Source organism: Mirounga angustirostris, unplaced genomic scaffold (genome assembly GCF_029215605.1).
Source record: "Mirounga angustirostris isolate CCGP_5_RB_7025 unplaced genomic scaffold, mMirAng1.0.hap1 SCAF_1, whole genome shotgun sequence".
Classification (NCBI taxonomy): domain Eukaryota; kingdom Metazoa; phylum Chordata; class Mammalia; order Carnivora; family Phocidae; genus Mirounga; species Mirounga angustirostris.
The window spans coordinates 174,103,428-174,130,466 of NW_026991709.1; the positions used below are offsets into that span (position 1 = coordinate 174,103,428).

The following is a 27,039-nucleotide window of genomic DNA, read 5'->3' on the forward strand; positions in this document are numbered from 1 at the left end:
CAAGATTTACCTCTTGGGGTCTGGGGAATCAAACTTACTAATTACTAGTGGAAAACTAATTTCCACTGTGGTGCTGTAGACAGTGTTTCTAATATAATACTTTTATATTTAGAAAATAATTATTTTAAAAGCATATACTAAATGCCTATACAAACTGACTCTTGATTACCATAAGTAAAATAGCAAATTAAATAAGTCTATGGTAGAGGCAAGCAAAACTTTGTGATTAAATACGTGCACTTACCATAGATAGCCCCCTCAGTGCCTAAAAGATTAGACCCCCATTCAAGCAAGAGTGACCCTGTTTGGGGTAACAACACAACCTTTATGGTCCTGACTTAAAGCATTTTTAATGAAAATGGTATGTCTGCCACTTAGATATGTTTACAGTACTTAAAAGACAGAGTCAGCATTTCTGGAATGTGAATTTGTAAGGAACACCATTATTTCCAGAGCTTATACAAAGTAGTAAATGCAACAGAGAATGAGATACTGATAACAGATAGTTTTAACATAATGAAAGGTGCAATGTGAACCACTGTCAGGTCCTCTTTCTCCTGTTTAACACTGATATCAAAATAAGCACTTGGATTCGAGGCGTAAGTATAAATCCTGCCTCAGAAGGAGTATTTCCAAACATGCAAAGGTTATATTCATAAGCTGAGCTGCAAAAGACAATTTTCCTGCTGTGAGGCTCGACAGGACCAGCACAGTCAGCAGGATGTTAAAAATCCTTCTGCAGACATACGTTAGCAAAGCTCCCGGATGGATCCAAGGATCATTATGCTTGCTGACAATCATTTTGAAAAAGCACAGACCAAACACTTCCAAGGCAGCCAGTGCAAATATGGATCAGCCAATATTTCAGAAAGAAGAAAAAAGTGTCCTTTAAAAATCTCCTATTTGAAGAGTAATTATATATTAGTAATTGCATTTATCAATTTTCAGAATTTTTTTCTTACATGACTGCTTATATGAACCACAATATTTATATTGTAAGTTTATACTGATGGTCCTAAAACCGCTATTACAAGAAAACCACGTGTATGGCCAGGGTAGTAGGGCTTCTTCCCACTGCTGGATGTTTAATTCCCTCTGAAGAACAAAGAATAAAAAAACAAAACCAAAATCAACATGAGGAAAACTACAGTTTACTTCTTCAATTTCTTTTGCAACTGACCACAAAAATGAAAAGATGCAGCTAAATATATCTATAAAAATTAGGAAACAGAAGTAGGCTGATGTGTCTGATAGTTAGAAGTTTACATTTTATATTTCCAGGGGATGAAAATATTTAAAAGTCATTCTTCTTTGTTAACTGCAAAATTAACTGTTTCATTTGTTAGCAAATCTTTTGTCCTGTTCATTATTATATTTCAAACATGTATTAAACAAGCAATCCCCCTTTTACAAAAGGTCCTGTATTAATGCATGAAACCATACAATATCATTTATAAATTAATACAAATGAGAATTACTGTATTATCAAAAATAATTACAACTATCATCATAGCTAACATTTTTGTGTGTGCTTACAGCCGTACTCATCTTAATGGCATTTGATGTTCACAATGATTCCGCAAAATTCCTCTTACAAATGAGGGAAGGGGTGCATACAATCCCTGAAAAGATTTAATTGAATGCCTACTATATTCCAGGTATAGGCCAGGGGTTGGAAGTAGAGAGTGAGGAAGGCCTCGCTCCTTCCCAAATTGTATTAGTCAGGAATAACTAATTAGTAATTAGAATTTGACACTGAAATAAACCAGTAAGAAATCAAGAGAAGAAAGGATATACTAAACCAAGGTGTTTAATTGATTCATTAAGTGACTAAGAGCAACTAGTCTTCTCTTTTCTAACCTAAAACGCTTATACAGATGGTCCTCATTATTTGCAGACGCCATATGTATAAATTTACCTAGCTGCTGAAGTTAACTTGTTCCCCTCCCCCCAAATCAGTCCTTGGGGGCTGATTTGGTACTTAGAATGTAGAAAGCATGGGAAAATTTGAGTTGCCTAACACACCTGTTTCAGCTGATGTTAAACACGGCAATCGTCTACCTTCTTCTTTGAATTCTCATACTGCATGTGAGTGTCCTTTCAGCAGTCTATTTCATTTTTCTCATTTTTATGCTTTTCATTGGTGATTTTGCTATTTAAAATAGCTTGCCGTTTAAAAGCGAATTGGTGAAACACTGCCTGGTATTCTTAAGTGCAAGAAGGCTCTGATATGTCTTGTGGGGAAAACAGTTGTAGTAAGTTTCATTCAGGAAGGAGTTAGAGTGCTGTTGGCCCTGAGTCCAATATTCATGAATAAAACAATATACATTAAATAAGGTGTCATTTAAACAAAAACATACTTAAAACAAGGTTATGGATTGATCAGTCGACTAAATGTTGTGACCGGAAGCTAACAGAAACCTAACCCTGTATTCCCCTAGGAGCCAAGGTTCAGCATTCACTTAGTATTTGTGACAACTTTATAGAATACAACTACCATGAATAATGAGAATCAGCTGTAAATGTTTTTGTTTTTAGATTTGATAACATCTCTCATATTTCTGAGTTTCAGAATAAAACCATTTATCTTAATCCATAGATGACTAAGCAAAAAAATTCAAAGATTAAATAACATTATTAATGCATACATTTACAGAATTATTTTTTTTTAAAGATTTTATTTATTTATTTGAGAGAGAGAGAATGAGAGAGAGCAAGCACATGAGAGGGGGGAGGGTCAGAGGGAGAAGCAGACTCCCTGCCGAGCAGGGAGCCCGATGCGGGACTCGATCCAGGGACTCCAGGATCATGACCTGAGCCGAAGGCAGTCGCTTAACCAACTGAGCCACCCAGGCGCCCCACATTTACAGAATTAAATAGGATACTGAGTTTTCACGTCTTTAGGGAAAAAAAAGAAATAAACTTTGCAGCAAGTGCATTTTTAATCCCCAAGGTATTATATATACATTTCTTCCACAACTCCCTTTTAAATGAACAACAGTGTTTTCTTAAGGAAGACCAAGAAATTAAAGCAAAAATAAATGATGTCTGTCTGTTTATCTATGAATGATTTGTCTGTGTTTTTTGTTTGTTTGTTTGTTTTTTCTTGAATCCAAGTCTTCTAATTCACCATTTTCCCAAGACCACACTTCACTGTGTCATTTGATCTATTCTCTGATGGAAGAGAGATTGATTCAAGGTTTTCAAAAGGATGTAATATAGGAAACATAATTATTAAATACTCCTCAGTTTCACAGTCAAGCTTGTCTCAAACTATGTTGTTTTCTCTCTATAAGCTGTTTTCTCTCTATAAAGATGAGGTTCCTGGTCTTGTTGATTTAAAAACTTTTAATGTCCATCCCTGCAGACAAAGGCTGACATGAAGAGAACAGGAAGATAAAACAAACCACACACATGCCCTTTGTCAGGAAAATGCTGAGAGCCTTGAGCAGTGGAGGTGCGGGGCTGGCAGGGAACCACTCCCATCCCTACATGGCCCCCTCCAGTGACAAACAGCATTTGTGAAACAGCAGCCCAGGGGTCAGGGTAAAATCTGTAGAAATGGAACTGGGCCAAAAAATAGACTCGAAGGAACAGTAAATCTGTACCCTTGACCTCATTAGCAGCAAACTGTAACCAATTGCTAATTACCTTATGGCTGTATTGTAAGCTGCATATGTGTGTACATAAACTGGGTATGTGTGTATGTATATAAATTGTGTATGTAAATTCTACATGTTTACAAATTTCCAAGAATCTAACATGAAGATTGGACTCAGGGAAAGGAGACACTAGATAAACCATCACCCTCCAATGGAAAGTGAAGTAGTAACCAACTTTCTGGTGGAAAATACACTAAATTGTATTAAATGTATTGACTTGGGCACCTTAATTTAGTTAGTTTTGTTCTGTATACTGAGGAGGAAATAATTCAGTCAGAATCTAAGTTAAAAAAAAAAAAAAGCTAGCTAAAGGATACCAGTAAAGATTCTTATTAAATCCAGTTAGTTCCATGTGTTATAAACGTAATCTAAAGGCTTAATTATATCAAATAAAAGATTGGCACTTACAGTCTCTGTAGATGAAATTTTAGGATTGATTTTAAGATCACAAAGGATGGCTTTTTCATCTTTCCCGAAGAACATTCCCATTGCAACAAATTACTACCACAACATATGCCTTTAGTAGCTTGCACAAGTATATACAAGAGAACATGAGAAGACAATCCAAGATGAAAGTAAATCTGCCAGGGGAGAATTATGGTCTGAAGGGAAAGATCATCAACATCTACTATACACTGAGTGTCTATATGTGTCCAGAGCCAAAGTGATGAACAAGATAGACTTTGTCACTGACCTATTAAAATTTACACTTCAATGATGGGGAAAAGAAAAGACAAATTAAAAAAGATGGTTGTGGTAGGTGCCAAGCGGAAGACCAACTGGGTGCTACAATCCAACATCGGGCGTGTGTGACTATCTCAGAAAGGGGACTCAGGAAGGCCTTCCTTAGATGGAAATATCTAAGTTGGAACCAGAATTATGAAAAAGGAGGTGATGAACTCTATAAATTATCTTCACTATGAATGTTGTTGTTTATTCTAATTACGTTCAGTTATGAACGTGGGGGGAAAAACCTACCAGAGACAATCATACTGGGGAAAACTTAATGAAAGCATCACAAGACTGGAAACAGGGCTCCCCTCTCACTATAACTGTTTTCCTTTCCTACCTCAAACATCAATGCAGAGTCACAATTTGTTCATAATTAGCAGTGACCACAGAAGCAAGGGAAAATCCTGGGGTTTTTGTTGTTGTAATGGTTTTTAAGCTACTACTGGAGGAAATAAACATTGCTAATAATAAAGCCATTATTTATCAAGCAATGGCTCTGTTATATGTATGTTACATTTAATCCTCAAAACAACCATAGAAGACAAGGGTTATTATCCACATTTTACAGCTGAGGTAAACTGAGGTAGAGTGTAAATAACCTGTCCAAGATTACATAGCTGTGGAGGAGTCAGGCTTGCACCCCAGAGTACAGTTGGACCTTTGAGATTTTCAACTATGTTAGAAAGGAATATTAAGGAGATAATTGATATCATTACATTCTCTGGCTCCCTGTATTCATCTCACTGTACTGAATTTTGTACTCCAGTTAATTAATAGCAGTATAAAAATCTACTTTGGCTTCTCTGGTGACACTACTTTTTAAAGGCCAATGATATTTGTAGAGAAAATGGTGGGACTTCTTCAAAGTTCACTGAAATGCCCAAGTCATGCAGCTGTAATGATGTCTTCATCCAATGAGAACTACCTTATTTTGTAATTCATCTTTCCTTTTATAGAACTCTGCCTTTCATCAAGATGTGTGACTTGCAGCTGCAGTTTTGACTTGTTCCAGAATCTAGCATAAAAGGTGAAGACCTGATAATGAAACCCTTGTTCTAATTAATATTTCAATCATGCTTGTAAATAGCCTGTTACTTCCAGTAGGTAAATCTGCTTTTAAAATGCAAGTGCAGGGCGCCTGGGTGGCTCAGTCGTTAAGCGTCAGCCTTCGGCTCAGGTCATGATCCCAGGGTCCTGGGATCGGGTCCCACATCGGGCTCCCTGCTCAGCGGGAAGCCTGCTTCTCCCTCTCCCACTCCCCCTGCTTGTGTTCCTGTTCTCACTGTCTCTCTCTGTCATATAAATAAATAAAATCTTTAAAAAAAATAAAATAAAATGCAAGTGCAGTTCTAGAGGGGAGGAGGGTGGGGGAATGGGTTAGCCTGGTGATGGGTATTAAAGAGGGCACGTACTGAATGGAGCACTGGGTGTTATATGCAAACAATGAATCATGGAACACTACATCAAAAACTAATGATGTGGGGTGCCTGGGTGGCTCAGTCGTTAAGTGTCTGCCTTCGGCTCAGGTTATGATCCCAGAGTCCTGGGATCGAGCCCCACATCGGGCTCTCTGCTCGGCGGGAAGCCTGCTTCTCCCTCTCCCACTCCCCCTGCTGTGTTCCCTCTCTAGCTGTGTCTCTGTCAAATAAATAAATAAAATCTTTAAAAAAAAAAAAAAACGAATGATGTAATGTATGGTGATTAACATAACATAATTTAAAAAAACATAAAAAAATAAAATAAAATAAAATGCAAGTATATGCCAAATGGTTTACTCAGGATTTCTGTTTATACAGAAAACATTCGTGAGCATAAAAAGCAAACTATATTATTGTGATTGGTCAAAGAATGACAGCATAGGTCCTGCAATATTTTATATTTAATTTCATTATCTACTACCAATGAAATTATAAATGAATCTACATACTCAGAAGTTTATAGGGTTTTTCCCCCATTACCACAAATGCATATAATTATCCATATTACAAATCAGCTTATCCATTGTTATGCCCACCTTAAAATGGGTATCTCAATCCAATTCAAATTTATTGAAAAATTAGAAAGTTCTGAGTAATGTCTTTGAATCTACTGAAGTTAGAGAGAGGAGACTTTTTTTTTTTTTTAATTTATTTGAGAGAGAGTGAGAAAGTGTGCACATGTGTGAGTGGGGGCGGGGAGAGGGACAGAGGGAGAGAATCTTAACCATACTCTGAGCTGAGCATGGAACCTGAAGTGGGGCTTGATCCCAAGACCTATGACATCATGATCTGAGCCAAACCAAGAGTTGGACACTTAACTGACTGAGCCACCCAGGTGCCCTGAGTGGAGCCATTCTTTAAGATAAACATCATTTCTCCTCTTTCTTTTAAATATATCAGGTTCAGGATTTTCCTTTGAGTAGCTTTCTCTGGTCATGCCCATCTCCTCGGTGATATGTTATGAAGGTAGAAATGATATTTGTTGTGTTCTCTTAATAACTCCTAGTTCTTGACACATGGGATATTTAAAGGCCTGCATATCTCACATTTGGTTTTTATGGTCCACTTTTCATGGTATCCTTAAAGCAGTGAACAGCATTATATTAGTAGGATTATATACTCTCGTTAAAAATTTGCCGGACTTCGCAATTAGTTTGGAACAATTCCTAACGATTTCCACACAAACACTTCAGTGTTGTTCACATACAGGTGGTAGATAAGTACATCAATATACCAGACAATGCTCATCTCTTTACACTCATGACAACGTTTGTGTGCCGTAAAAAATAAGTCAACATGAATAAATAATTCATTCACTTCTTTGCTTTGATGTCCTCTTACTACTCAGTGCTCACATGAAATGCCATCTCAGAGTCCTTGCCAGTCCACTAATCCAGTGTAACCCATCATTCCCTTACAACTTCGTGCGTGATTATCAACAAAACACTTGTCAGTGATATCTTTTGTTTAGTTATTTGTTCTTCCCCCACCCCCTCTGGTTATTTCCAAAGTTGGTAAGCCCCATAAGGACAGGGACTTATATTTCCCTAATGTATCCCCACTCCTAGTACAGTATCTGGCACATAATAGGTATACAATAAATGCTAACTGAATGATATGAGTAGATGAATCAATGAGTGAGAGAGTGAATACCTGGAAAACAGAGATGTAAATACATTAATTCATCAAATAATTAGCCCTATCATTAGTCATTGTTAAACAGTGATTTTCATGAATATGCACATTATTATAAAAGAAGGGAAAAAAATGCTTTTCTACCAGTAATTCTCATCTGGATGAGGGAGGGAGGGATTTTCCCTCCACAGGGCATTTCACAATGTCTGGAGAGGTTTTGTGGTTGTCACAGCTGAGAAAGTAAGACAGGCATCCACTGGGAGGTCAGGGATGCTGCTGCTAAGGATCCAACATTGCACAGGATAGACTCCTAAAGAAAAGGAATCATCCAGGCCAACATTTTATAATGCCAATGCTTTCTACTATTTTTTACTCCTCATACATATTTAATTTAACACATATTTATTACACAACTACCACATGCTAATACTGAATTTCTGTGAGGAAAAAGACATGTTATAAACATATTACAAACAGATTGACTAATAGATGGTTGGCTGGCTAGACTGATAGATGGAAGGATAGATGAATGGATACTTCATAGATGGATATATGCATACATACATACATAAGTGTGCTATGAAATAAATATAATAACGCCTTCCTTCAAATGAAAGGCATATGTCTCCTTCCCATAAATGAAAATCATTGTGTCAGGTGAGATCTGTATTAACTATGTGGAAGGAATGGTTCTGTAGTATGTGAGGAAAAAGAAAACTGAAATCCAAAGAAAGATTTCGAGCAGAGGCAGTTAGAAAACAATCAGAGGTCCAAATAGTGGGCCTTATACTTAGATTACTGGATGGAAAATAAAAATTTTTTGTTTCCTAGAAGAGGTGCTGCATTCTATGCATGCAGCATGTTCCATGAAATAGGTGAGAAGTAGCAAAGGCAAGATTTATATTAAGAGAAGGACAGAGGTTGCTTCCTCCAAGTCTTCCTCATTTCTATTGTAGTATGGAGGGATCCAAAGTGCTTGCTTTACTAGCACATATACTAAAATTGGAATGATGTAGAGAATACCATGGCCCCTATATAAGGATGACATGCAAATCCATAAAGTCTTCTATATTTTTCAGTGGGATAACATACTCAAAGTGCTAACGGTCAACTGAGAATTCTATGTCTAGCAAAACTATCCTTTAAAATTAAGGAGAAATTAATACATTCCCAGATAAGCAAAAACCGAGGGAATTTGTTGCTAGCATATCTGCCCTACAAAAAACATTAAAGTAAATCCTTCAACCTGAAATGAGAGGAAACTAGACATTCACCTGACATCTACAAACACAAAAAATAAAGAACACTAGTAAACAAAAATATAAAAGACATTATATGTATTTCTTGTAACTGTCTTCTTCTCCTACATGATTAAAAAACAATGGCATAAAGATGAAATTTGTATGACAATAACAGCCAAAGGACAGAGGAGGTAAAGGATATACTGGAACAAAGTTTCTATACACTATTCAATTAAGTTAGTATTTATATGAACTAGATTGTTTTAGGTAAGATGCCAATTGTAATCCTCAGGGTAACCACTAAGAAAAAAAAAATTAAATACAGAAAAAGAAACAAGAGATATAAAATATACACTAGAAAAATATTTAAAATGAAAGAAGACAGCAACAGAAAAACAAAAATGTAGACATATAGGGAAAAAAGCAAAATAAAAGATGTCAATTCCATCATATCAATAATTTCATTAAATGTAAATGGATTTAATACTCTAATAAAAAGAGAGATTGCCAGAGTAGTTTAAATAAAATGATCCAACTAGATGCTGCCTAGAAGTGAAAAACTTATGGTTAAAAGTTGTTTATAGGATGAATGTAAAAAGATGGAAAAAAATATGTACACCTTGGAAAAAGTAACCAAAACAGATCTTGGGTGGCTATACTACCATTAGACAAAATAGACTTTAAGAAAAAAAAATGTTATTAGAGACAACAGGGGACATTTTATAATGATAAAAAGTCAGTTGGGAAGATACAACAATTACAAACATAAATTTACCTAAAAACATAGCCCCCAAATATACAAGATAAAAACTGACAAAATTGGAGAGGTAGACAATTCAACAATAATAGTTGAAGACCAATACCTCATTTTCAATAATGGATAGAACAACTATGCAGAAGATCAAGAAGGAAGTGGAAGGCTTGGAAAGGTCCAGAAGTTTCCATAGACTTCTGTGGGAGAGCACAGGAATTGCTGAAGATAAAAGCCACAGGGCCACTGCACCAAGATGAAACAGACCTTTATTAGTAAGAATTCTCCACAGAAACAACAGGGTGTGTGTGTGTGTGTGTGTGTGTGTGTATCTATATCTATCTGTATATAAACACGCACACACACACACTCAAGAGAGAATGAGAGAAAGAGAGAGAAAGTGGTTTCTTGTTTCTTTTAAGGGATCATCCCACACAATTGTGGAGACTTGTTAAATCCAAAATCAGCAGGGTAGCCTAGCAGCCTAGAGAATCAGTGAAGAATGACAATTTGATTCCAAAGGCCGTCTGCTTGGAATATTTCTTCTTCCTCTGGGAAGGTTAGACTATTCTCTTAGGGCCTCAGCTGATTGGATGGGACCCACCCATATCATAGAAGGAGATTTGCTTTACTCAAAGTCCAGTAATCTAAAAGTTAATCTCATCCAAAAAATATCTTCACAGAAACACATAGAATAATGCTTGACAAAATATCTGGACACCGTGGCCCACACCAGTTGACACATAAAATTAACCATCACAGGACTCCAGTGATGAGTTGAATAGACGATGTTGCCAAGACTCAGAGACACCTAACAGCATGAGCAAGACTTGAGGTGGACAATAAAAAAGGGAGGGTTTTCGGACCATGGTAGTCCAGGAGAACCAGCCTGATCACAACTGTACCAGTCTCATAATTTACAAGAGGTGGTGGTCATAAGTGGGCGACTGAAATTAAATGCTAATGGCAAAGCATTGTCCTGAAGGAAAGCAAGGAACTACAAGCTAGCATAAGACTGAATACTTATATAGGAGTCCCTTTGTACTGCACTCTTGATTCATGTACCTTCCCAAGCTCCTAGGCAATTTCTTGGGGTATATAAGTGAAAAAAGGAATAATTCTGAAACACTGAGAAACTAGGGAGATTAAGTTAGTTGAAAGGGTTGCAGAGTTTCTCCCCATGAACATTATTCAAATTTTAGACTGAATAAATTTTTGTTGTGAGAGGATCTCCTGTGCCTTGTAGGATTTTTGCGGGGAGCACTGACCTCTATCCAGGAAAGGCCAGTGGTACCCCATCCCCCAAGTCATGACAATCAAAAATATCTCTATACATTATCAGGTGTTCAGGGGGGCAGGGCACAAAAGCAACCCAGCTGGGTTAGAGATTGTGATATTGTTAATTGGAAAGTTATCTAGCCAATTATATTTGTGTGTGTGTGTGTTGTGTGTGTGTGTGTGTTAACAAGGGCACTTGCTAACAGCTAACTCTTAAAACCCGGGAGGAAAGGTTTCCTTTCTAGTACTCATAAGTACAAGAGTATTCATTAAACTTATTTATTGAACTAAACATCCAACCAACAAACAGAAGTTCTAGTTCATCTCTTTACCCTTCACTCTCTCCTCATATAAAAAAAGTGATTGACTTGATTGTAGTCAAGGTGATGGTTTATAGTAGTGGAAACTCCTCAGTCTTTACCCTAGTGCTCATTCTTAAATGCTTGCCTTTAAACGGATTCAGGCGTCTTTGTCAGATCCTGCTCACATGTAGTCAAAATACCAGAAGCAGTTACGAATCAGCTTTAACAGTAATAAAAATGTTTCAGCATTTTAATGCTTACCTAAATTAATTTCGCAGGTTCTCAGTTTGCTCTTAATAATAAGATGATTTGCCACAAATTGTTTTCTTTTTTTAAGAAGAATGCTTTTCAACTTTCTTGACATATTTTGTTGGAAAATGGTTTAGATACAAGCCATGCCAACACCGCAGTCTCTTGAACATCCCCTGCAAAATCTCCCACTCTTTTAGGTACAAACTGCCATCGCTGTTTCTGGCTTTAAAATAAATACCTTTAGTTTACCAATAACATTTTTAAACACGTGTTTTATTTTTACATTTTATCTTGATCCTGACTTAGCAAAGATATGCCTTAAGATCAATACAGTATCAGTATATATTTTTTTCTTTTTTGTTTTCTTTTTCTCTAGTAGAAACCTGATTTTATCCCAACATAACCATAATCAGCACTTAACAACAACAACAACAAAAAACCACTGGACAATGTGGGGAAAAAATCTATATTTTCATGCAATGGTTTTGCACTCGTATGAAAAAAAATGCTTGCCAAGTAAAGTGCATTAACACATTTTCAAGGGACTTTTCAAATGCATTTTTTCCCCTTGGCTCAGCATTTCATTTTTACAGCATCTATTAATCAAGTCTAAGCAGGCTTTAAATCCCCAATCCCTGCTTCAGATTATTTCACAATTGCTGTCCTCTTCTGTTTTTGTCTCTGGTACCATCTTCCCCTGATTCCATTGTTTTAGCTGAGCTCTTTGCTCTGCACTTTCAATCATCCCAAGTCTACCATCCTTTGAGAAGAGCAGCCATTAATGTGTAAGGCCATAAAACGAGGACTAATATTTATACTTTCAAAGGGAATTCACTGAATAATAAAGACCATTTAAGAAATGCCAGGAAAAATGGATTATTCCAGAATACAGAGCAACCAGTCCAGATTGGAGAACAATGCCATTTAGTCCTGAGAACTGGTAGAGAGAAACAAAGGAAAAAAAGAAAATGACTAAAATCCATCGTTGTTCTTTATTGTACTTGGATATTAAAACTCCCAGAATCTAAGAAGCACTTAAGAAGAGGGAAAGACAACAGCTATACATTTTAAGAAGTTAAAGATGTATAAGATCAAAGAATACGGTAATGCACAGAACCAGATACTTTCTCCATAGAAAAATAATTTGATCAAAAGGGTTTTACTGTTTCATTGAGGTGGAAAGGCACAGATAAGTGGTTGCCTATTTTCTTCTCTGTCTTATTCTTAAAAGTAACTGACAAATTATTAAGAATCTAAAGGCTAAACACCATTAAACTATTTTTTCAGGTATCTGTCATAATTCTAAATATTGTTATTCTATAGGTTCATTTTTATGCATGCCTCCATAATAATAGTAATATCTGGGCATGAGAAATATAGAGAGAAATCAGAGGAATCTCAAGTTGCTTGAAACCATGAAAACCAAGGGCAAGCCCATATCTGAAACCCAAGCTTCCTGGATTTTTCTTCCACAACAAGATTCAAAATAACATCATTTCTTGCTTTGTTCCAATCCTTGATGAAGTTCAAATACTGAAACAGTTTCCTGTCTGAAATTTGCAGACTGCCATTCAGAACTTCACAGAATATTACCTTGATTGAATAACTGTGTGTGTACCTCTGCAAGGAAATGGTGTGTCTATTCATTAACTCCGGTATCCCAAATCTACCATTATGCTTCTTGAAAGTGACAATAAATTGCTTCCAAATACAATTTCTTCTCATCCTTTTTATGGATATTATAAAAAAGCAGCAAATCAAAGAGGAAAACAGGTTAATTTTATGCCAATCACAAAACCTGGTGACAGGTGTTGCCATGTGTTGCGACAAGATCTCTTGGCCATGGGTCATTGCTTTGAAAGGAACTAACGAATGGCTTGCAGTGCTGTGACACACTGAAAGGCCCCCTGGGATCTCATGCAAAGATCTCATGACAGGTATGAAATTAACTCGTGGTATCATGGTATTTTCCAAACATGACAGCTTCCAGAGTAGTTGCCATTTAGCACAGTGGGGATTGTGGGAGGAACTGAGACATCTCGTAAGTGATTTCAGTGGGATCTCCTAAGGGCCATAAGAAAAACCATCCCCCGAGAAAATGTGGAGAAAGTTAAAATTATAGAAGGTGGGGCTCAAATACGTAGCAGTTAAGCAAAAATAATTCTGTTTTGGATACTCTTGTCACTTTAATTTGCTTCCTGGACTAATCTCCACAGGGAAGATGAATGAAGTATCCATTATTATAATTTTGAAGAGCTCTTTATTTCTTCCTTGAATTAGAACAAGGGTTTCAGTCATGAGCTGAGGAAGTACTGGAGCAACCATGCTTTTTTGCACACACGCGCGCACGCACACACACACACACACACAAAGTGGCTGTACCATGCAAAATAAAACACTAAATGCCCACACTGTAACTAAATCTTATAATTATGTTACATGCAAAAATGTAAAATCTGGAAACAGTAACTGTAAAACCCTTTGTTATAGAAAAGATAGGTGCTAAAAGAGCAAAGCAAAGCATTTGCATCATGTAATAAATAAATGTGTCACAGGCTTACTTTACTGACTTCTGAGTTAATTGCCTTTTCTATATCAATTCCAAATGTCACTTCAAAGATAATATAAGGAAATGAGTAAATAGGGAAAAGGAAGAATAGGCAAATTTAGCATTTAGAAATAAAGTCACATAAACAAGGTATTTATTTTCTTTGAATTTCTAATATAAAAACAACATGCAAGTTATGAATGCCGCTTTTTTGCATAATTTTCATGGTATAAGGTAAGAGAAATCACAAGTACAGTGATTACAGCTTGAAATGCAAGCAATTGTTAGTCCTGAAAAGGATAAAAGGAACATGTGACTATAAATGTGGTAGGCAACCAGAAATTACATGGGATTCAAAGCTACGTTCTTCTGCCAACAGACAAATTAAGTGTATTAATGTTATGTGTGTATACAGATATAGACCATTAACTCTGGTTTCACAATCTGGGCACTAGAGGCTAACTCCTGGTTCTTTATTTTGCTTTTTTTCAATATAAATTTTCTCGAGAATTCCTTTAGGACCCCAGCATGGGGACATTATCATTTAATTCTAGGGCTGTGAATACCTTAATCACCAAATAATACCCTTCAATTTCCAAACAGATATTCAATACATTCTTTAAGATTAGTAAGCAGTTAGCATATATAGTAAGTGATTTCCTAAAATGACTATATATGTAACAAACACTATATAACAAATACTATGTGCCAAGCACTGTTCTAGGAACTTTACAAGTAATTCATTTAATCTTAATAATAACAACCCAAAAAAATAATAATAATAATAACAACCCCATAAGATACGTACTATTAATAAATCTCCAACTTTCAGATGAGATAATGCCAGTACAGAGAAGATAAAGTTAACAAGTTTATAGCTGATAAGTGGGATACTCTGGAATTGGACCAGAGTCCATCATCTTTAACCTCCATGATGCTGTGGAAGTCCTTTCCAGATCATTGTACAACAACCCTTCCAGGCATGAGATTTCCCTTGGGACTCCCATTCTTCTTGCTGTCACCTCTTATTTAAAACTTATGGTCAAAGAAAATGGAGTCACTGGATTCCATTAGTTTTAACTACACTGCCAACTGTATAAAACCCAACTGTCTTCTAAGCAAGCTAAACTCCACCCTTCCCCATCCCCAACCTCCCAGAAAGTCTCTGAAGAAAGGCTGTAACAATGTTAATATTTTGATGACATCAGCCTTCAGAACTCAAGATGTTTCATTCAACCTATTTTCTTGAGTATCTATGAAGTATACACATCATTTATATTACATATGTTGAAAAGAGTGGTGAATTAAACATACATAATCTTTACTTTCACAACACTTTAGACTGGTGGGGAAAAGATATGATAAAAGTAATCATGTCAATGAATATGTGATTATTTATTTTAAATAATTTTTAAAAGAATGGTATAAATCAGTGATTTAGACTTTGAAGTCCAGTAAGTCTTTAGCCCCAACTCTTCTGATTACTAGTTTTTAGAACATGAATGACTTTCTTAAACTTTTAAATTCTCATTAAAAAAAAAAATCTACTAGAAAGGAGTAACAGTGTTTTAAGGATTAAATGAGTTAACATATAAAATACTTAGAAAATTGCCTGGCATACAATATATACATTCAATTAATAGTATTTTTACAATTGCTCACAGTGTTTATATTTTATACACCCTTCCTTTTACATAAGTTTATCTTTACACTAGTGTTCTTTTCAGACTAAGAACTATGCTTTTGAATAATAGTAATGGCCTTTTTTTCAATTACAACAAATAAAGGTTCTTCATTACAGAACAATAGTAAGTTTATCAAATTTTCATTCAATATTGTTATGAATACATAAAAAAGTTAGACTACTGGAAAAAGGCAAACACCTGGTCCTTAAGTGTCCACTGTTCCCTGTCTGTGACATCATAGAAACCATCTGCTAACTCTCTCTGTAGTAAAGTACTAAATATTTCACTATGATGGGCAAAATTTTGTCATTCTACATAGCAACTAAAACAATTTATAAAATATGTTGTTTTCACAGAGATAAGATTTTTTCATAAACCACTGCTGCCATCAATACACATCAATAGAAATAATATTGAAGTTAAAAGCATCTATATAACTGGAAAATAAATCGATTATTTGCTTCTGTCCTATAGATTATAGATTTATTTTTTCAACCTGACAATGGAAATCTGACCAATAAATAGAAAGTTTAAGTAACAAATCATTTTGATATAGAAAAATATATCCATAAGATGTTGGTATGATACTAGATGATGAGTCACACAATGAGTAAGAGCTTGGCCCAGCCCTACCACTCAATGGCTATGTAAACTGGGGCAGTCATTGATTCCCACACTCTCCAATCTAAGGGGCAGTTTCATCATTAGTGAGTAGGTAGAATAATTCCAACCCACAGGTTGTTGCAAGAATTAAGCACCTATTATATGCCTAGTGGCACTAGGCACTGAAGATACAGTGGTGAACCAAACTAGACTAGAGTCCATGCTAACAGAATTCACTGTCTACATTGCTTAATTAGAAAAGGAAGATATGACTTCTTATCTCATAAAAATGCTAAGGATAAGCAAAATGGTCCACCAGAATGATAAATGAAGACACTGCAAAGATCACAGTGGTTCATATATGGAAAGCATAAGAATTCAATATAGCATTACTAATATTTCTTGCACATTATCAATTGGGTAAATCCTCATACAAATAAAAGAAACAAAGAAAAAATTGTGCATTGATTAAGGCAGAATATACCTCGTACTTCACAAACTGTGGGAAGCAATATTCCAACTGCAGATGTCTTAAATGTTCCTGAAAATGGTCAAAATTAGCCTATTAAAATTATGAAAATCATGTTGGGAGAAACCAAACAATGTGCTGCTTACAATGAAAGGGAACTATTGGTAACATAAATGTCAATCCACCTCACACTAGAGTAAAAAATTGTACCAAACAATATACCAGGAAATTCTAGGGCAGTATCTTGGATTAGAAGACTGTAGGTAGATTAACTTGAAAGTCAAATCTTTTTTCATTTAAATTATCTGAATAGTGGGCATATTTATTCTGTTTAACTAAAGACAGCCTTAGTTGGCTTAATAGTTTTGAATGCTCTAATTTGAGGATGGTTTATCTTAGGCAAACATATTTATATTGAAATAGTAATATGTTTGAATATTAAATGTGTGTGTGTGTGTGAATGCACAATGTTTTACAGGGATTAGAAATTGCATGTGATATCATACTCTTTCTAGATTTGCCCTTTACGATATAGTAGCCTCTAGCCACATATAGTTATTTAAATTTAAATTAGTTAAAATGAAAGATAATTAAAAATTTATTTTCTCAGTCACACTAATCACATGGAAAGTACTCAATAGCCACTTACGGCTAGAGATGCACATACTGGACAATGCAGATACAGGACATTTCCATCATTGAATAAAGTATTGAGTAGATCTGGTGTGGACATTCATTTATACATTCATTTTTATTCACTTATTTTTGTTTCTTTTATTACTTTTATTAAGTACCTACCACATGCCAAGCCCTGGGCTAAGCCATGGGACAAAATGATAACCAAATATAGATATTATTCCACTTCCCATGAAACTTACATTCATATGGGATAAATAGACACTAACTAAATGTTCATGGAAATAAAGTTAAAACTGAAAATATTAACAATGCTAAGAAGCAGAGGCAAGGGGTGTAATTTTAGAGGAAGAAGACTGATCTACCTAGGAAAGAGGACTCTAGTGAAGTTACCATTGACATGAAATAAAGAATGTGCAGGAGTTGGTTCAGCAAAGAGGGAAGAAAGTGTAGTGAACAGATAGATGATCACGTGCAAAGGCTCTGTGGTAAGGAGGGCCTGAAGAATGTGAGGGAAAAAAGGTCAGTGTATGGGAACTGGTTAAAGAGAGGGGAAAATTAGTCAAAGTTGAGCCTGGTCCATATTATTGACACTTTGTAAACCACGTAAAGAGCTTGTCTTTACCCAAAAAGAAAAGGAAAGTAATTTTAAGCAGAAAGGTGCTATGGTCAAATTTGTATTGCAAAAAGAATCTCTGGGTACAGTATGTAGAACTACCATATGGGCAAGAGTAGCAAAGAGTAGTTAGGAGACACATCCATGCATATGACCATCTCTCCACCTGTCACCTCTAGTTTAAATAGAGGCAGGCAGATTATAACTTAACAAGAAAAAGCATCCATATTAATATGGCTAAATTTTTAAAGGAGTTATTACAAGAGAAAACAAACCTGACCTCAAACTTACGGATATGATAATTTCATAACATATGTGTTTGTTTTTTTTTTTTTCTTTTCTATCCACAGAAGCAATAGGAGAAGGAATAAACAGGGAAGAATGTGAATATGCTGAATTTAGCTCCAAGCCAATACTGATGAGACTTAATGGTAAAACAATAAAGGTCTAGAGAACCCAGCTCCTAGTAACATTAAAGGAGATAACAGGGGCATCCGGGTGGCTCAGTCCATTAAGTGTCCAACTCTTGGTTTCGGGTCAGGTCATAATCTCAGGGTTGTGAGAAGGAGCTCCGCGTCTCCTCACTCAGCACGGAATCTGCTTGGGATTCTTTCCCTCTTCCTCTCCCTCCCATCCCCTCTCAAATAAATAAATAAATAAAATATTTTTTTTTAAAAAGGAGATAACAGAGGCTAAGGGGGAAATAATTAAGTTTGGGAATGATAATTATCTCTAAGGAATTAAAGAGCTTAAATACCTATGTAAAAGACAGCTAAACTAAAACACACTGATTCAGGTTCCTAGACAAGAAACTCTCCATTGGTCAGGGTGGTGCAAAGTAACCACTTTCAGAGGGTGCAGTAATATGGTCACAGGAGGGGCACATTCTTTTTTTTTTTTTTTTTTTTTGGCCACAAAAAATCCACTGAGCAAATTCTAGCTATTTTATATCCAGTAAAAAAACAAATACAAAAACTAACAGAAAACAAACTATGAACGCCTCACTGTCGCTAGAATATTTGCTAAGTTCCTGCTTTCCTACAGTTTTTGCACCTGCTGCTGCCTTCACTTGAGTGGCTCCTTCCCAGATATTCACAGAGCTACCCTTCAGTCAAATCTCTGGTCCAATGTCACCACTTCAGTGAGGCTTTCCTTGGCTAGCCCATCTAACAGTGGCCCCATGTCCTCACTTTTAATAGGAAGTATCATCACCTGACACTTTATTACCTCTTTATTGGCTTGGCTGTTTGTTACCTCCCAATATTAAGACTATAACTCCTCTAGGGTGCCTGGGTGGCTCAGTTGGTTAAGCGACTGCCTTCGGCTCAGGTCATGATCCTGGAGTCCCGGGATCGAGTCCCACATCAGGCTCCCTGCTCAGTGGGGGGTCTGCTTCTCCCTCTGACCCTCTTCCCTCTCGTGCTCTCTGTCTCTCATTCTCTCTCTCAAATAAATAAATAAAATCTTTAAAAAAAAAAAAAAGACTATAACTCCTCTAAAGACAGAACTTTGTCTTACTCATCTCTATATCCCCAGCACCCAACGCCTGGCAATTACTGGAGTTCAAAAAGTAATAGGTGTGAGAATGACTGAACAAATGATAGGACGGATCAAGTTGGGAGTAGGAGTCCAGCACTCAGACATCTTTGGAACTTATGGCACAAAATGTGCTGATTACTGCTTTGAACTATTTCGCTATAAACTCTTACCTGATCTTGTAATTTGTTTCCACAATGTAAACAACTCCGTAGTCTTCTAGTTATGAGACCTAAAATTCTCTTTTGCTTAGGGCTACTTGACATTGAAAGTGTCATGGCTAATGTACTAACTTACTACATAAGCTACATGAGGGAAGAATCTATGTCCAATTCATCTTCCATTTTTCCACAGAACCAAAAAAATAGTGCCTTGTAACAAAAGAAGCCTGTGCTCTTGAAATGTTTCTGAGAGGAAAGAGGAAAAGGATTATGAAAGAAGGCTTGAAATCTATGAATGAGAAATACACGCGTTACGAAACCTAAGACTTGGAAGATCATAGAAAGTCCATTCAGAAATGACAAAGAACAGTGTGTTGATAAGAATAAAAACAAACAAAATTATGAATTGGAAATTTGTCTGTCAGTACCCCTAAGACTTGGAAGAGTACAAAAGAGTCTGTGCAAATTCTGCAAAGAACAAGGTAATAAGAATTACAGCAACAACTATAACAGAAATGTAGACATACTCTGAGACTTTCAAAAGGATAAGTAATTCCCCCAATATATTTGGCATTGCTTACATGTGCTTGTATATGTGAAACATGTTTTAAATAACAGTAGAAATATTATGATAAAGCATAAAAACAATGAAAATTTTAAAATAATTGATGGATATAAGAACTCCCTGTATTCGTATTGGTAAAATTATTCATATGCATGCTTTTAGGAGTATGAAAATTTCATTTTCCCCAATTCTGTTGAAATCCTGCTAGATTGCAGAAAGCGTCTACCATATGACTTCAGTCAGCACATATCCAAACAGTGTTTTATCACAATGTTATTTTTAATAGCTCGAGATATGATTACCAAATAGAAATGTCACAAAAACATGATCTCCACTTAACATGAAAGATGACTTTTCATAAGACAGCTTCAAACACAGCATGCGTATTAAAAGGAAGAACCAGGATGCATGCTCGACACACAATACTCCTCCCCACATTCATCAATGTTCACTTTGATTTCCCTTTCCTCTCTCCGCTGCTCCTCTGAATTTATTTGTCAGATAACCATATCGCACGTTTCCTGATTTCCACAGCTTAGCATGAATATATCAGCTTTTGCAGCTCTGCATCCCCGGCTTCAGTTGATGCCAATGTCCATTCAAAATTAAAAATTTTTGACAGGTTTTCTCCACCCTCACAAATTCCCTTCATTTCATCTCATGAGAATTTCCCCGTGTGGTAAATGTATCAAGCAGGTTTCTGTAATGTCCCTGACAACCTCTCTGCCTAGGACTGGCTAGAAATAATCAGTGGGCACGAGGGTCGACGTTCAGGGAAAATGAAATAGGAGGCCTCATGGAGTTCTCCAATACAGCTGAAATTGGTTGATCAAGGATCCTCAGCTCAGGTAGAGCATTAGCCTGAAATGATTCCACTTTTTCCCTCAAACGTGGCTTTCGAACACTATTTTGCCAAATTCGCCTTTCCCATCACTCTGTGATATCTTGTCATTCCATAACCCTCATGTCACTTCCTATCACTAAAGTTCAGGCTGATTCAAAATGCTCCTTCCTTCCTCATTTCTGGCCAGAACTAAGGCTGGATGGAATTTATTAAATGAGGAGAGGCATGCAGTCTCCTATTTTATTCTTCCTCTTTCTGTAGCATCTTGGAATTATAACTGTCACTTCTAGCCTGTCTGTTGGGTCAGCCCCTGCACCAGCCCCATGCACTTACACCTCCACCCCCCACCCATCTCTACCCCTCACTCCTGATCCCAGAATGATCCCAGAGCGTCCCGCAGCTGGTGTCAAAGTCCTCTTAGCAACCCCCTTAGGTGAGGTACCCGCAAGACAGCTCACACCCAGCCACTTTCTACCGGCTCTATTTGATCTACAAGACATTCATGCACCCCTGCTGGACCCAGAGGTAAAGGTACGAGCTGCTCAACTGGCCCATCCTATGACCTCCCCCGAAGTGTCTCCTGTCCTGCCCACATCAGCCCAGGCACAGACCAGGAAGTCCACCAGTGATTCAGGTAACCCAACAGGGGACACGTTGTCAGGTTCCCATCTCTCAGGCACATCAATCTGTTCAAAGGATTATATCAGACCCCTTCATGTGGCTTCGCATTAAGGAAAAGTGCTACAGAGGGAGCCCCTCTTAGCACAAACAATGCACGATTTGCACCAACAATTTCAGAGAGCCACTCTCGTCTTCCGGCCTCCAAATCTCTCCTTACACAAGTAGGGCAGCTGGTAATATTGAGGAACTCCGGCTTCTTTCGGCTCTCAGGACGCCTCCGAGGAAGATTCTAGCCCTGAGATTTTATTGCTCTCTTTACTAAGATTTTTGATTATCTCTTACTAAAGATTAACTGGGCTAATCTGTGTTTTCAGCTGTGAACTCTAATTATCAATTTGGGATCTACAACAACAACAAAAATACGAAATCCCACTCAACATCCTTTTATCTTACTGATTGATTGGTTGGTTGTATTTATTTATTTGACAGAGAGAGAGAGCGCACACAAACAGGGGGAGTGGCAGGCAGAGGGAGAGAGAGAAGCAGGCTCCCCACTGAGCAGGAAACCTGAGGCGGGGCTCGATCCCAGGACCCCGGGATCATGACCTGAGCCGAAGGCAGACGCTTAACTGACTGAGCCACCCAGGTGCCCCTAGTCATCATTTCTTAATATATTTTCCATGTCACCACTAGATCTTCTATAAAATCTTATACTTTATTATTCTGAATTATTTTCCTCACTGTTTGATATTAATATAATATAGAAGCTTGAGAAACCTACTGCCTTCTTCATGCAAAAGACTGTTTATCTACAGAACATATGTTGGGGCAAAACACATTCAAAGCAGGAGTAAACACACAATGTTATAAGACAACAAATATGAATTGAATAAGCTACCAGCTACCAGCTGTGATATAAAACTAAAGCAAGGTTTTTCATAGGAAAGATGTATCATTTCAGAATTGACCATCAACAGAAAAGATTTTACAGATCATGCTTTTAGTTTTAATTTTCTTCTTGCAAAATAATAACAAAAAAATCCTCATAATTTTAAGGTAACATGAGCCACTAGAAACATCTCAATACTAAAAAATTTCTTAAGAAGTGCAATGCAATATTAAGGAGAAGTAAGTAGGAACTAAAATATGAACATAAAATAGAGGAAAATGAATAATCCCAACCCACCCTAAGGCCTAAATCACCTCCCAGTGGTAATTTAGATCGTATGCAAAGGAAGTTGCTACCAGGGCAAGGAAACAAATTCTCATTATATTCGGTGCCCAGAGATCACCAGGGAAATAATAGCAAGATAGTCCTTCTCAGCATAATTTCAAAAAGAGATCTTACTGCCAAGTAAAACTGCCTTAACAAAAATGGTATCACTTAGCTGTTCAGTTCGTCAATAGGCATTTCTTTGAATTCTGCCATATACAGCGAAGGAGCACAAAATAAAGAGAGCACAGGGTCCTTACCACTGTGAAATATGAGATATATACTGGAAGTAACAGATGAATGAATGCAAGGACCCAGATGCGCCAATATGAAAAGGAATGAGGACAAAAATGCTATAAGGATGCTCTCACGTGCTCTGTGATCAGCCAGCTCCCAGTAGACTCAGTTCCTACCATTTCAAATAGGGGAAGGGTGAGATCCTCTCCTAGATGTCTTAGTCAGGAAGGCTGCTATACCAGAGAACCATAGAGTGGGTGGCTTATAAGCAACAGAAATTTACTTCTCACAGTTCTGGAGGCTGGGCAGCCCAAGATCAAGGCACAAGCAGATGAAGTGTCTGGCGAGAACTGGCTTCCTGGTTCACGGATAGGTGTCTTTTTGCTGGGGTCCTCCCCTGGCCAAAGGGATGAGGAAGCTCTCTGATGTCTTTCTTGTGAAGATATTAATCTCATTCATAGGGGCTCCCCTCTTAGAACTTAATCACCTCCCAAAGTCTCCACCTCCAAATACTATCACACTGGGGATAAACTTCAACATATGAATTTGGTAGGGGGGGGCCACAAATATTCATTCTATACCACTGGATCCTAAGATAATCAGGGAACAACTCTGATTAATAACTATTGTTTTAATACCTATTGTTGTTATGATAGGAGTAAATAACTGTGTGTTAGCATGACCTAAATTAAAACTCTGGAGGTGTTGCCTTGCTGATTTAGAGCACCTCCATGCCCACCTCTGAAAGGTTAAAGAATCCACATCTGGCTCACACGTGTTTGAAGACTATCCCATTTGCTCTTACCTCGCCTGTTCTAAATGAAAATAAAACTTGATCCCATCCTAACCTTGATGCAAGAAAACCACACAGTCTCTACCAGATAGGTTGCCGCTGAGGGCATACCACCCCAAAATGTACCATGTCGGCATGTGGATTATTTTGAGCTAAACACCATGAATACCTAACAGCCTCAGGAAAAGTTTTTTGCTTCTCCCTTAACTGCCTAAAATAATTTATTTATTTTTTTAATTTTATTTATTTATTTGAGTGAGTGAGAAAGAGCACAACTGGGGGGGACGGGCAGAGGGAGAGGAGAAGCAGACTCTCAGCTGAGCAGGGAGCCCGATGCAGGGCTCAATCCCAGGACCCTGAGATCATAACCTGAGCCAAAGGCAGATGCTTAACCAACTGAGCCACCCAGGCTCCACATGCCTAAAAGAATTTAGATAGAGGGTCTCTACCAGGAAGAGAGAGCTATTATCAGAGAAACTCTTAATATCAGAAAGACTTACCTGCATGGCAGGGCAAACATCTATTTACCAAACATTTGCTCTTCTCATCTTCCTGTGAATTGTCTTCCTCCCCTTTGAAGCCAGAACCCTAATCCCTTCTCAACTCAGAATGATATACAAGCCTCAATTCCCTGACTGTCTGTGAGTCTCATATTTGTCCATGGGGATCCCATATGTATGAAATTAAATCTGTTTTTCTTCTGTTAATCTGTCTTAGCTCAACTTAATTATTAGACCAGCCAAAGAACCTAGAAGGAAAGAAAGGAGAAGTTTTCAGCTCCTACACCACAAAGCAAGCTTCCGTCCTGAGGCTGCTGGCACCAAAGCCAGAGCTTAATGTTTTTTACAAATAAAGAAAAATCAGTTGCAATGCCAACCTGTACCTTGAAGAAGGTTAGTTCCACAACCACCATTAACCACCAAGCATCCCAAAGAAATTTACAATCTAAGTAAAAATAGAATTCCTGCTGGGCAGATAGAGCTTCAAGATCAGCCACTAGCCCCCTCCTCATTAGATTGCTGACACTCAACTCTCCCCATGTACAAATTCCAAAGCTGCCCTTGGTAAAGACAGAGTTCCATTTGCCATTCACTGGTGTCATTGTTAAAGGTGCCCATGAGAGCCGCCTATAGGTTCAAAGGGACAGAGGCTTGAGGAGAACCTGCTTTCCTACTGCTGACACAGCTCTTGGTACCAGGCCCTGGCTAAGCTACGTAATTCTTCAAAGTGAAAGAAAGAAGAATCTTTCCCTAAGCATTTATACTTAACCAAGGATACTGCACATCACAGTTGGCCACGATTACTAACCTTACCAGATCTTATAGATCTTTTCTTCGCAACTGCCCCTAAGAATATGATCTGCCCCTAGTAGACAAGCTGCACAGACCCAGAACTACCACCCCCCACTTCAGATACCTACTGGTTTCATTTCTTTTTCTCTGCATGAAATTGTTTTTCTTAGAAGGCATATTATTTTGACCAAGTTTCAAGAAGTTTCAAGGACCTTGAATACTGAGAAATCTCTTCCATTCTAGAAGACTCCTAGAATGCTTATCCAAATTTACCACCTATCATCCATTCCATTCCATTCCTACCTTGTAGCAACCATCAAGTTTTAAAAACCTTACAATCCCACCTCATTTAACCTTCTGCTTCACTATGAATACTTACAAGATTCTGGCATTACATTTCCCATACCTCTCCCCACAGGTTTTGACTGAGTGTGAGGATAATATATTATTGTATGGAATTCTAGAAACATCCAGGCACAGGCCTATCCTCTTCCCACCACATAACATCATTCTTCTGGGCTTGCATCAGATCAGTCAGATTTGCATTTCAACTCAGAAATGCAGTAATTTTGATGAAAGAAGTAAGGTGAAGCCCAGTTCCTTATCTAGAGAATGAGAAGAACAAAAAAGGACAATTCTTTGGTGACCAGTAAGTGATGTAAAAATATCATAGCAAATATTGAGTGATATGAAAATGTTATAGCAAACTTTTATTGAATGCTTACGATGTGTTGCAAGCACTTAATGGGTATCATCTGATTTAATCTCATAAAGAATTATCAGGTAAATATTGCCACTGTCTCAATTTTATAGATGAGGTTAGTGAGACACAGAAATGTTAAGCAATTTGGCCAAGTTCATCACATAACTAGCAAGTATGGGAGCCAGAACATAAACTTCAGCAGGCCACTCTCTTAGCTACTTTGGCAAAACCACCAGTCAGTTAAATAATTGTGTATTATGCAAATAAGAGATAAACACAGTTCCTGGCACAAGGTAAATGTAGTACGTAGTAGTCGTAGTAAACATTAGGTAAGATGCTTCCATTACACGCCATAATGTCATTAGTAACAAATTTACTACGTAACAACTACTGAAGGCTGTATCTCCCTTGTAGTTCTTTCCTAAAACCCAAACTAAAGACCTTTCAAAGTGCTCAGGATTGCTGACCAGGAAGCAATGACTGGAAAGGAATGTTTACATAGAGTTGTAGATGTGTAATTCACTTAGCGCTCTGCTCTTTTATGCAAATGGTCCTGTTTGAAAAGAGACAGAAGGTCTTTGTTTTCCAGAATGACACATTTTCCCTACAACCCCAAGACTGTTATTAATCAGAATGTCCTTTGTTAAAAGACTAAGGATCATTCATTCTGAGAGTCAAATAATGAGCATCGAGTTTCCCAAATAGCCCCCAAGTCTGAGTATCTCAAAGACAGGAAGTGAGAATTTACCTTGGCAATCTTAATGTATGGCATGTAGTAGGTCCACAACATACATCTGTGCCATGCAGAAATGATACAGGACAGGAACATTTTGTTAGTTTGATAGTCCTGCGTTATTAAAGGTGTAAACTGCCAGTAAGTATTCTCATTGTTGTTCTATCAAGCATTGGTTTCAAAACTACTTCTCCCTTTCTATTTCTTCAAAAAACTATACATTCTTACTACTACTGAGTTCTTTTTTCTACTGCAATACAAATAGGAGCTCTACAAGTTCATTTTCAGAATGATTCTCAAGGTATAGTGAAGAGCAATAAAGGCAAGGGTTATGAACGGTATCATGTACTGTGTGGGCTTGTTTTAAAAGGGCATAAAGAGGTAATTCACTTGTCCTACTCATGTGGCAATGAATTTAGTGCCATTTGAATAGAGTACATAAAAAGACTCATT

At 37.2% G+C, this 27,039-nt stretch overlaps 1 protein-coding gene and 1 non-coding gene across 3 annotated transcripts in view; one reads left to right on the forward strand and one right to left on the reverse strand.

The window, feature by feature from the left end:
* CHL1 (cell adhesion molecule L1 like) overlaps nt 1-27,039 on the reverse strand; it is a 214,173-nt gene that overhangs the window by 118,291 nt on the left and 68,843 nt on the right. The window lies entirely within an intron of this gene.
* LOC123834998 (U6 spliceosomal RNA) lies at nt 8,480-8,583 on the forward strand. Its single transcript, XR_006788568.1, has one exon. It is a non-coding gene; the product is annotated as a U6 spliceosomal RNA (small nuclear RNA).